This window comes from Chiloscyllium plagiosum, unplaced genomic scaffold (genome assembly GCF_037043375.1).
Source record: "Chiloscyllium plagiosum isolate Xiang-an unplaced genomic scaffold, Cpla_swu_hap1 HiC_scaffold_45, whole genome shotgun sequence".
Taxonomy (NCBI): Eukaryota; Metazoa; Chordata; class Chondrichthyes; order Orectolobiformes; family Hemiscylliidae; genus Chiloscyllium; species Chiloscyllium plagiosum.
In genome coordinates this window covers 93860462-93873852 of record NW_028270183.1, presented here as the reverse complement: position 1 = coordinate 93873852, position 13391 = coordinate 93860462, and positions in this window count along the sequence as shown.

Genomic DNA, 13391 nt, shown 5'->3' with positions numbered 1-13391 from the left:
TCAACCTTAAAAAGCGTGAAGCAATTTATTTTGGAAGGTTGCATTTGCATAAAGAATACTGGGTTAAAGGCAGAACTCTTGGCAGTGTGGAGTGACAGAGGGAACTTGGGTTCATTGTCCATAGATCTCTCAAAGTTGCCACCCAAATTGATTTGTTCAGAAGGAATACGGTGTGTTGTCTTTCATTATGTGGGGGATTGAGTTTAAGAGCAGCGACGTTATTTCTTCGCTCTATAAAGCTGTGGTTCAACCATACTTGGAATATTATGTTCAGTTCTGGTTGCCTCATTATAGGAAACACGTGGAAGCCACAGAGAGTGCACAGAGGAGACTTAACAGGGTGCTGCCTGAACTGGAGGGCAAGTCTTACAATGAAAGTTTGAGCAGCTAGGGCTTTCCTCCAGCGGTGGTAGTAGAGTCAGACACAATAGAGATATTTAAGAAGATTCCTGGATAGGCACACAGAAGTTAGTGCATTGAAGGTTATGGAGGTTAGTCTGATCTTAGAGTAGGATAAAAGGCTGCCAAAACATTGAGAGCTGAAGTGCCTGCACTGTGCTGTACCGTTCTATGTTCCAAGTTTCACTCAGCTTGTGGATTCTCATCAGTTGGTGAATGTGTTGAGGGAGTGAGGTGTGTGAGGTCAGGAAGCTGGGGAGGGGCGTTAGACCAAGAAGTCCAGTTTTGATGTGCATTGTTACATTCACCTGAGTGTCAGCACAATATGTGTGGTTACCACGACCAGACAAAATCCACCAAGTTGAGTTATTAAAACGATTTTTGGCTTCCCGTTTGTTCCTGCTTTCTTCAGATGCATTCTGCTGGGTGACCTATGATTTAGTATCTGGGTATCCACAGGGATGTATAATTTTATTTTGATACTGTTGAATGTGAAGGTACATTTATTGGATATAGTTTCAGAGGGATCACTGTGAGACACAAGATGCTGCAATAGACTGTCAATTGTGAAGGTTTTCACCCAGTGTCTGGTCCAGGGTGCAGATGTATGGGGTCTTGGGGACATACCAGATGTCATCACCATAAGTAACTTGTGCGATGTGATTCTGACACTCCATGTCCATACATCTGCTCCCTGGGCCAGGCTCTGACTGAGGTTGAATTTAAAAGGCATGGTTCCTGGTCAGTCATTGGTATCTAATTTAGACAGCATTTATACCTACACTGAGAGCAGTGATAGCCTCTTGGCTAGTTTCCTCCTGCTCAAGGTGGATTCCAAATGATTCTCTGTGAGGGAATGTTTGAATGACTGCCCTGACCCAAGTTGGAAACTCTCTTCACAGATTCATGGCCAGGCCAGTGTCTCGCTGAATGCTACATGCAGCTGTGAGGTCCAGTAACACTGTACACGAATTCACCCTTTTGGAATCCACATTTAATGTCGGTCATGATGCAAAGTGATGGGTTTACTGACCTGCACAATAATCAGGAGTTTGCCATGTTTGTGAATTGTGCAATAATAAGGTATGAAATACAATTATTCAACTGAACAATATCTGCATCATCTCTGAAAACAATAAAATTGATTCTATGTTGATGGAATTAAAATATAAACACCGAATGACCTTTTATTATCCAAAAGTAAAGAATGCACATTTTGTTTTGTATCGAAAAAGAACATGTTGCCTGACTATGCTGGTGATCACAATTACACATTGAATCTCAGTATTCAAATGCCTATATTGTCGCGCTATCATTTGCAAAATAGTTGACATCTGACAGATTGAATATTCAGAGTGAGCATTTGATTGAACAATCAAATAGAATTATAACATTTAAATATAATTAATCGATTTAATTTCTCACCTGAAATGTGTCAGCTTCAGTTATTTGCCAACAATTCTATTAGTTTTAAAACAATGCTGGAAAAGGATAGACTAGATCTAAACGTTGAAGTTCTAAATTGGAGGAAGGTCAATTTTGACGGTATTAGGCAAAATCTTTCAAAAGCTGTTGGCGGCAAATGATCGCAGGTAAGCAGACGGCTAGAAAATGGGAAGCCTTCAGAAATTAGATAGCCGGAGTCCAGAGACAGTATATTCTTGTTAGGGTAAAAGGAAAGGCTGGTAGGTATAGAGAGTGCTGAATGACTAAAGACATTGAGGGGCTGGTTAAGAATAAGAAGGATATGACAGGATAGATCGAGTGAATCCTTAGAAGAGTATAAAGGCAGGAGGAGTATTTTAAATAGGGAAATCAGAAAGGCAAAAAAGGGACATAAGATAGCTTTGGCAAATAGAGTTAAGAGGAATCCAAAGGATTTTACAAATACATTGAGAATACAAGGGTAAACAGGGAGAGAAAAGAGCCATCAAAGATCAGCACGGTGGCCTTTGTGTGGAGGCGCAGGAGATGGGAGGGATACTAAACGAGCATTTTGTGTCAGTGTATACTCAGGAAAAGGAGATGGGAGATGTAGATATACGGATAAATAGATGGTGATATCATGAAAAATGTCCATATTACAAAGGAAGAAGTGCTGGATGTCTTGAAAAACATGAAGATGCAAAAATCCCCAGGACCTGATCGATCAGTTGAAACTTGAAAGGGTTCAGAAAAAGATTTACGTGCACGTTGCCAAGGTTGGAGGGTTTGAGCTATAGCTGGAGGTTGAACAGGCTGGGGCTGTTTTCCCTGGAACGCTGGAGATTGAGGGATGACCTTATAGAGGTTTAAATAATCATGATAGACATGGATAGGGTAAATAGACAAGGTCTTTTCCCTGGGGTGGGGAGTCCAGAACTAGAGGGCATAGGTTTCGGTTAGGAAGGGAAAAATGTAAAAGAGATGTAAGGGGCATTTTTTTCACTCAGAGGGTTGTACATGCGTGGAGTGAACTGCCAGAGGAAGTGGTGGTGGTTAGTCCAATTGCAACATTCAGATGGCGTCTGGATGGGTATATGAATAGAAAGTGTTGAGATGGATATGGGCTGAGTGCTAGCAGGTGCGACTAGATTGGTTGGGATGTCTGATCGGCATGGACAAGTTGGACCGAAGGGTCTGTTTCCATGCTGTACATCGCTTTGACCCTGTGACTGTAATTTAGAAATGACAATAATTTGACATGCACTATCAAATAAATAAATCGTTTACATTATTAAATTGTAGCATACAATAAGTTGAAAACGTGCTATTTTTAGAATGAATGATAAAGAACAAAGAACATTTCAACACAGGAACAGATCCTTCGGCCATCCTAACCTGTGCTGAACCAGATCCTCCTATTTTCTAAACCTGCCACCTATTTTCTAAGGGTCTGTATCCCTCTGCTCCCTGCTCATTCATGTTTCTGTCTAAGTACATCTTAGATAACGCTATCGTTCCTGCCCCTACCACCTCCGCTGGCCACAAGTTCCAGGCTGCATCTGCCCTATGTGTAAAGAACATCCCACATATATCTGCCCTAAACCTTTTCCCTCTTACTTTGAACTCATGACCCCGAGTAATTGAGTTCCACAATCTGGGGAAAAAGCTTCTTGCTATTCACCCTGTGTATATCTGTCTTGATTTTGTAGACCTCAACCTTCGACTTTGTAATGAAAATAGTCCTAATCTACTCAATCTTTCTTCATAACTAGCACCGTCCAACCCAGTCAGCATCCTGAACCTACTCTGTACCCTATTCAAAGCATCCACATCCTTTTGTTAATGTGTTGACTCGAACTATATGCAGTATTCCAAATGTGGCCAAACCAAAGTCCTATGCAACTGTAACATGACCTGCCAGCGCTTGTATTCAACACCTGATCCAATGAAGGAAAGCATGGCATATGCTGCTTTGACCCTTTCCTGACCTGTGTTGACACCTTCAGGAAACAATGGACCCAAACACTCAGATCTCGCTGTAAGTCAATTTTCCCCAGGACTTTTCTGTTTACTATGCTGTTAATTCTTGAACTGGTTCTTTCAAAATGCATCACCTCGCATTTGCACAGATTGAACTCCATCTGCCACTTCTGTGCCCATCTCTCCAATCTATTTATGTTCTGCTGTATTAGCTGACAGTCCCCTTCACTATCTGCTACTCCAACAATCTTAGTGTCATCTGCAAACTTGCTCATCAGGCAACTGATACCTTCTTCCAAATCATTGATATATATATCATAAACAACAGTGGTCCCAGCACAGATCGCTGTTGCTGGCATAGGTCTCCATTTTGAGAAATCCCCTTCCACTATTACTCTCTGTCTCCTGTTGCCCAGCCAGTTCTCTATCCATCTAGATAGAACACCCTGGACCCCATGTGACTTCACCTTCTCCATCAGCCGACCATGGGGAACCTAATAAAACTCCTTCCTCAAGTCCCTCACTATCTTCTCCAGCAGCTTCCCTCCCACTGATGTCAGGTTCGCCGGTCTCCAATTACCTGGATTATCCCCGCTATCCTTCTTAAACTAGGGGACAATATTAGCAATTCTTCAGTCCTCCGGGACCTCACCCATGTTCAATCATCTTGCAAAGATATATGGTAAAGCCCCAGTTATTTACACACTCACATCCCTCAGTAACCTGTGGTTGATCCCATCCGGACTTGGGGTTTGTCTACCTTAATACCTTTTAGAGTATTCAAAACTTCCTCCCTCTTTATGTCGACTTGAACCAGAGTACTCAGCGATCTATCCCTAACCTCAACATCTGTCAAGTCCCTTTCCTTGGTGAATACAGATGCAAAGTATTCGCTAAGAATCTCATCCATTTTCTCTGACTCCATGCATAACTTTCTTCCTTTGTCCTTGTGTGGGCTAAACATTTCTCTCGTTACCCTCGCTCCTTATATATGAAAATAATTCTTTGGGATTTTCCTCAACCCTGTTTGCTATCAATATCTCATGACTACTTTTAGCCCTCTTAAATCGTCGATATTTACTGTGAAATGTAACTAGTGAAAAGAAAATAAACATTTGTTCGTGCGAGTGGGAACTCAGACCTTTGCAAAGTGTTTTGTGCCAAACAAATTTGAAATCCGTCTCAGTTCAAATAAAAAGCAAGAGAAGAAACCGCTTGAAAAGAGTAATTTTCAGCCACTGTCCCCCCAAAGTACTTCTGAGGTAGAAAAGAGTGAAGGTTTGTAACCAGGGCACAACAGTAACTATGGGTGGTTTGAACATGCAAATTGGCTCAATTAATCAACTTGACAGTGATATCCTTGAATAAACATCCATAGAGTGTATGAGAGATTATTTCTGAGAGCAGAATGTCATGGAAACAACCAGAGAATGGGGCGGCACGGTAGTTCGGTGGTTAGCACAACACCAGGCCTCCAGGTTCGATTCCAGCCTCGGGGGACTGTCTGCGTGGGTTTCCTCCCACAGTCCAAAGATGTGCAGGTCAGGTGAATTGGCTATGCTAAATTGCTCATAGAGTTAGGTACATTACTCAGAGGGAAATGGGACTCGGTGGGTTACTCTTCGGAGGGTCGGTGTGGACTTGTTGGGCCGAAGGGCCTGTTTCCATACTGTAGGGCATCTCATCAAATTTAGATTTAATATTATGTAAAAAGGAAGGATTGGTGGATGAGATTTGCCTTGGAATAACCACAACATGCTGGAGTTTCACATTCAGATTGAAAGAGTGAAGACTGAGTCATACATGAGAGTTTTAGTGTTAGGTAATGATAATTATACTGGCCTAAGGAAGCATTTGGCTGTGGTGGTCTGGGGGGAGAAAAGAACAGTCAAAGGCAGGACAGCTGAAGAAATTTGGCAAACAATTAGGGAGATACTAAATACCGAAGAGGAATTTCATTTCGGAGAAAAATCATCCATATCTTGATAAGGAAATCAAGGATAACATGAAGGCAAATCCCAGTACATATCGTACTGCACATGTTAGTCACACTGTGGAGGATTGGGCAAGTCAGTGGCCTCGTGGTGTTATCACTGAATTCTGATGCGATAAACCCAGATAATGTTCGAGTGACCTGGGTTCAAGTTCTAAAGATTTTCTCTTGACTCTCAGGCTATGTCCTTGAGTCCTTTCTCTCCTAGCCGTGGAAGCATCTTCCCAACATCTACTCTGACAAGCCAACCAGTATTCTGTATGCTTCAATCAGATCCACCTTCATCCTTATAAACTCCAGCGAGTATAGACCCAGAGATCTCATATGTTAAGCTTTTCATTCCATTCTTATGAACCCCCTCTGAACATGCTCTGGGCAGTACACCCTTACTGAGCTATGAGGCCGAAAATGGTAAACAATACACCAAATGTGTTCTGACCAGAGTCTTATAGAGCCTCAGAAATCCATCGCTGCTGTAATATTCAAGTCTTCTCAAAATAAGTGCCATCACTGTATTTGCCTTTCTGACCAGATTGACCACCTGAAATAATAATCTTACAATGGACAATAATAAATTTACCATGGAGTTACAAAAACGAACAATGATTAAAGCATGCTGTGAAGTAGAACCAAGCCTTGACCAAAGGCTCTGTGCTCATCCACATTCTGCAGAATCCAGACAGGCTGCAGCTACCCACAGATGGTTGCAAAGAAACCTGAAGCAACAGACCATGTAATACAAACCTGAAGTTGGACCTGAACAGGATAATGGAATGTCGCCCTAGGGCCATCAATGTGACAACACCTGGTTGAGTCTGATTGATCAATTTAATGTACCTGATCATTTCATTGGCAGATCCTCCACACCCTCCCAAAAGGAGTGAAGACTTGGAAGGATAAGAATCATCGTAAAAACCCTCTGAGAGTGGTAACTCGAGAATAACCACTGAAAGAGAAGACACCTCCAAGACTATCAGAAGAACAAGAAGACTTCACCACGTGGAATGTGGTCGACTTCTCATGGGTGGTATGTGATCATCCAAAGTCAAGTTAAACCATAAGATAACTTGCAGTGTTTTACATTACGTTATAATACGTTTTATTGTTCTAATATTAATTGTGTTCAATAAACGAATATTATTGTTTGTAAGAGTTGACTCAGTTCTTTTGATGAATATAAGATTTCAAGCACATTGTGGGGCAGATACACCACCTTCCTAACTACTGACTCAACTTGCTCGATTACCTTGAGACAATCCTGGACTGGAACTCGCAACACTCTTTGTACTTCAGACTTCTGAATTTTCTCCCCAGGTATAAAATAGTCCATGCCTCTCTTCTTCCTATTAAAGTGCATCACCACGCACTTTCTCAGGTTGTACTCCATCTGCCACTTCTTTGCCCACTCTCCTCCCCTGCTTAAACCTTTCTGCAGCCTCCCTGCCTCCTCAATGACACCTGTTCCACTACTTACCTTTGCATCATCTAAAAGTCTCACCGGGGTGCCCTCAGTTCCGTCATCTAGATTGTTAATGTACAAAGTATAAAGTTTTGGTTCCCTTGCTGAACACTAGTTGACATCGGCTGCTATCCAGAGAAGAATCCTTTTATTCCCACTCTCTACTTTCTGCCAGATAGTCAAGTTTCTGTACACACTAGTACCTTGTATCTGACACCATGGGCCCTTATCTTACTCAGCACCCTCCTGTGAGGTACCTTGTCAACGTCCTTCTTGAAGTGCAGATAGATAACATCCATTAGCTCTCCTTGTCTAACTTGCTTGTTACATCCTCAAACAATTCTAACAGATTCATTACCTCGATCTCTCCTTGACGAAACCATACTGACCTCGCCATACTTTACCACGCACTGGCAACTATTCAGAAATTCCATCCTTCACAATGGATTCCAGGAACTTACCCACGACCGGGGTTAGGCTGATCAGTTTGTAATTTTCTGTCTTTTGCCTTATTCCCTTTTTAAGCTGGGTGTCAGTGAGATCCAAGATGGCGGCGACCCAGTAGGTATGAGTCTGCACAGCTCTGCCCAAGACTCAGTCAAAGTGGGGTACCCACCCTCACCTCACCTGTTAAATTGTTTAAAATAGTTTTTGCCCAGCAGCCTTGGCCATTCTACATCAAACTTTAGAATTTGACGCTTTTGAAAATGACCAAAGGCAAAGGCTCTCGCAGTTCCCAACAGGCAGGGACCCCTCTCCCACCCCCACCCCCACCTGGCAGCAAGGCAGAAGTCTGCGGCCGCCCTGCGGGACTCACCTGCAGGGGCGAGCCTGATCTCGGAGCTTGTAACACTCCGAGCGAAGATTGATGCTTCCATTGGAGAGACCCAGTCCAGGTGGGAGTCAATCTCGGTCATGCTGCAGAAACATGACGGAGAGATCGAGAAACTCGGGCAGCGTGTCGGAGATGCAGAGCAATGGACCACGGCCTCCGAGACCACTGCTGAGTTATCCATGGATCAGGCCTGGGCTCTGGGATATCGAATCCCGACCTTAGAGGAACATATTGACAACCTCAAAAATCGAGGTCACCGGGAAAATATTCGGTTGCTGGGCCTTCCCTAACGGGAGGAGGAAGCCAAGCGTTTTGCTTTCCTGAAGCAATGGCTCCCACAGCTGCTGAAACTGGAGTCGGAGCTGGACCAGGTGCGGGTTGAACGGGAACAACGGGTTGCTGTGCGCCAGCCCGGGTTGGGCCAGCGCCCCCGCCCAGTCCTAGTTCAACTTCAACATTACAGGGAAAAACATATGCTGCTCGAGACCTCCAGAGTGTTGGGAAAGGATCCCCATGTCATGATATACAAGTGCTCCAGAATAATGTGGTCCGAAAGAGGAAGGCATTTGATGAGGCGAAGATGGTGTGTGGGGGGTAGGGGTTAGCTCCCACCCTTTTCACGTCTGTCTTATAAGATATTGGAATTTATTTACTCTACTTTGTAATGCCTGAGCCGAGGGCATGGTTCTGGCTGGGAGATGTTATGGCGGGATTATTGGAAGCTGGTAGTGCCCCTTATGAACAAGGGAGAAAGTCTCCTTTTAAGTATGTTTTATGCAATTTGTTTTTCGGAGTAGTTTGATTTCGTTGTTTTAAAGAGTGTTTTATGTGTAAATCATTTTTGGTTTTTATTCAATGTCTTTTGGGTGGGGTTCTCCCTCCTGGGGGGTCTCGGTCTTGCTTGGACGATCTTGGCTAGTCATTAGTTTAGGTGGTGCACCTGGAATGTCAAGGAGAGCCACTCAGCAATCAAAAGGAAAAAGATATTATCAAGTCTTAAAAAGGAAAGGGTGGATGCAGCCTTTCTACAGGAGACACTTTACTTGATAAGGAGAATTCGAGGTTGAAATAGGGTGGATTTGGCCAGGTGTTCTTTTCATCTTTCAGCTCAAAAAGTAGAGGAGTAGCCATTCTTATCCAGACGAATCTTCCCTTCCAAATGCTAAGCCAATAAAAGATGAGTCTGTATGGTATACAATAATTAAAACCCAACATATGGAGAGGAATATGGGATTTTGAATCTCTATTGTCCCCCAGCGCACCCTTTTAACTTTGTGTTGGAAGCGTTCTCCAAGTTGATGGCTCTCGGGGTGCACCACACAATTATAGGGAGAGATTGTAACTGTATCATCAACCCATGGCTGGACAGAATACCTAAGATCTCTGCGGGCATATCTATGAGACCGAGGCAGTTGGCGGATCTGAGTAGGGAGTTGGGGCTGGTAGATATGTGGATGTGTTCACACTGAGGGTAAAGACTTTACTTTTTATTCTAATCCACACAAATGCCATACCTGAATCGATATGTATCTGTCCCCTCGACACTTTTGAACTCAATATTGTTTTGTAAAGTAGGTAATATAACTATTTCCGACCATGCCGCAGTATATATGGAGGTTAAGATTAGTAATGATGAGCTAGCTTCCCGGCATTGGCGAATGGACCCTTTCCTATTGAAGGGTCGTAAGTTCATAAAATATTTCTGGCAGGAATTTAAAACCTTTTGGGATATCAACTCCATCACTGCCAGTAAGCCTTCGGTGATGTGGGAAACTGGTAAGGCCTACGTATGAGGCTTGGTTATCTCATATTCTGTGACCCGGAAAAGACAAAAAGGGAGAACAAAGGGTCTGCTCGAAGCTCGCCTGAAGACGGCTGAGGCAGCGTATGTGGATAGACCCTCCATTACTAAACTACAGTGGATCACAGCCCTTAGAGCAACTTTGAATCCCACACTTACTCAGAAAGCCAAGAGGGAGCTATTACTTGTTAAACAGAGATTATTTGAATATGGCAACAAGCCTGGCAGGTAGCTAGCATACCTTGCCAGAAAGAAAAAGGCTCCCCAAGCCATTACGTCTTCAGAAAGAGTGCTGGTACCCTAACTTGTGATCGTAAAAAGATCAATGCAACCTTTAGAATGTTCTATTTCGAATTGTATAGGTCACAGGGCTGTGAGGATAGAACAAGGACGATAGAGTCTTTATTCTTTTAAAAATCTTGCCCTCCCGGGCCTAACCTGGTAGCAGGTGTTGTTCTTGAATGCCCCCCTAGCAACCTAGGAAATACAGGAGGCAGTGAGTCAGCTCCAGAGTGGCACAGCGCCTGCACCAGATGAATTCCAGGCTGATTTCTATAAAGAATTGATTGGGGAATTAGTCGGGCCACTTATATATATGTATAATTATTCACATAGTCAGGGCTGCCTCTCGCCTTCTCTGAGAGAAGCAAATATTTGTCTCATTCTTATCAAGGAAAAGGCCCCAGATGACTGCTCTTCATTTCGACCGATATCCTTGCTGAATGCGGATTTTAAATTCTCTCAAAAGTGTTGTCATTAAGACTGGAGAGGGTTTTGCCATTCATTATTAAAGAAGGCCAGATGGGGTTTATAAAGGGTCGCAGATCATCTAATAACATTCGAAGAGTCTTATATATGGTACAAGCCTGCCAGCAGGGAGCGATGCCGGGATTAGTTGTCTCCCTAGAGGCAGGGAAGGCATTCGATCGGGTAGAATGGCCATATCTCGTTTATATGCTGGACTGGTTTGGTGTTGGAGAGGTCTTTACTAAATGGGTTACAGTATTATATAATGATCCCAAAGCAGCGGTGATCACCAACAGTTTAAGTTCAGATAGCTTTCGCGTTGGCAGAGATTTTCGTCAGGAATGCCCTCTCTCACCATTATTATTTACACCAGTGATTGAGCCGTTGGCAGAATCTGTACGAGCTGACCTTAATATAATGGCTCCGGAGGTTGGCTCGGGTAAGCACAAAATTACTCTCTATGCAGTTGATGTTCTCCTTTTCTTAAGTTCTCCATTGACATCTGTGCCCCGCTTAATTCAAGTGGTTAAATTATTTGGCATGTTCTCAGGTTAAAGTGAGGTCTGCAGATGCTGGAGATCAGAGCTGAAAATGTGTTTCTGGAAAGACGCAGCAGGTCAGGCAGCATCCAGGGAACAGGAGAATCGACGTTTCGGGCATAAGCCCTTCTTCAGGATTCCATTTTGTTTTCGGTGGTCACTGGGAGTTTTTCTTTACTTTTTAATACTCAGGCATTTGGTCAGCTATATAAAGTCAAATATACACATTTATCGGCGAAATCATGATAGGACCTTCAACGCTGGGAATATCTCCTGATATCCTGGCTCGGTAGAATAACTTTGTTCAACATGCATATCCTACCTCTCCTTTAATATGCTATGAGAATGCTCCCCTGGATGCTGCTGAGACAGGTGCTGCGTACGCTTTATGGTTGGCTCGGCTCCTTTATTTGGATTCATAGACGGCCCCTTATTAAATTAGAAAAGCTACAGTTTCCACAAGTAAGCGGTGGGCTGGATTTTCCAGAATTCAGGAGGTACCAATTATTATCTCTATTATCCTACGTAGCTGATTGGGTCTCTTTTGACCCACAATCAATCTGGTTAGATATTGAGGCCTCCCAAGCAAAATATCCCCTCTTCAATCTACTATTTACGGACAAGGTGAGAGTTATTACGTAACATTGTAAAAATCCTATTGTATTAAATACAATCAAAGCCTGGACGATAATGCGACAAAAATCCTCCCCCTATACCCCTATAGTGGGACTATTGGGAGTCCAGCCAGGACTGAATGATACTGTATTCAGAACCTGGGAGTTCAGAGGTATCTCCTGTTTGGGAGACCTGTTCGATGGGGATGTCATGATGTCCTTCAAACAGCTGCGTCAGAACTTTCGGCTGCATAACAAAGATCTTTTTCGATATGTTCAAACGGGAGACTTTATACAAAAAAAGACCATGTTGATAATTGACCCTTATAAATCGGGTAGGGGAACGAGAGTGATTCGGCCGATGGGTCCGCCCGTGGTCAGTAGTCTCTACCATAAACTATTTAATAAGGTATCAAAGGACATGGAACGGTTGTATAAAACCTAGAGTCAAGAATTGGGGATGGAAATCTGCTTAGAGATGCGGGAGGACGTCCTGGAAAACGTCAGGAAGTTGTATATCTGTAACAGAACTCAGGCTATCCAATTGAAGATACTTCATTGGGCTCACATGGCACCTGAGTGACTTGCAAAGTTCAAGGCAGGAGCATCGCCAATGTATCCTACATGCAACATAGAAGTTAGTACTCTCACCCATTGTCTGAGGACATGCCGTAAGATCCGCGTGTATTGGGACAGAGTAGCGAATGCCTTGGCAGAGATTTTGTGTACTGAGATTGGGTGGGACCCAGTGCCTCTACTTTTGGCCTCTCCAAATTTCCCTTCTTTGGATGTATACGGGAGGAAATTATTCATTATCCTTTTCTTTTGTCCGGGCAAAAACATTTTAGTGAATTGGATATCCGAAGGTGCCCCAGGGCTTTCAAATTGGCACAGGATAGTCATGGAATATATCCCACTTGACATCCTTACAAATATGATGAAACAAAAGACGGAATTATTTTATAGAACATGGCAGATCTTTATGAACTACATTGACACAGATATATCAGCCAAATTGTTCAGTGATTTTGCTTCGCCGTGGGGATGGTTCTGGCTGGTTTGGGGGCTCCTGTGGGGAGAACTCCTGAATCAATACGGGTTCTGTTATGACTTAATATAATTTTTAAAACATATGCATCTAGTTATTTATTCACTTATTTATTTTATTTTCTCCTTTTGTTTAGTTTTAGTAATGTGGGATATCCTATTTTATGGTTTGTTGGTTTAGAGAATAGATTAGTAGTTTGTTTTTAAATTCTATATTGGGGTTGTTATTATATTGTAAAGCAGAATACACTAGTTTGTACTATTTTTTGTAATTTTGTAAAAAAAAATCAAAAATCTTCTTTTTATTAAAAACAAACAGGGTGTCACGTTCGTAATTTTTTCGTCTTCTGGGAACCTCCCTGATTCCAAAGATTTCTGGAATATCACCATTAATGTCTCCATCCAGTTTATTTATACATTTAGTTTTTCGAGCAACTTCTCCTAATCAGTTCTGCCTCCCCACTCTCTTTAATTTTTCGGATATCATTCATGTCTTCCACCGTGCAATCAGACGTGAAATAATTATTCAGTTTCTCATCTATTATTTGTTCC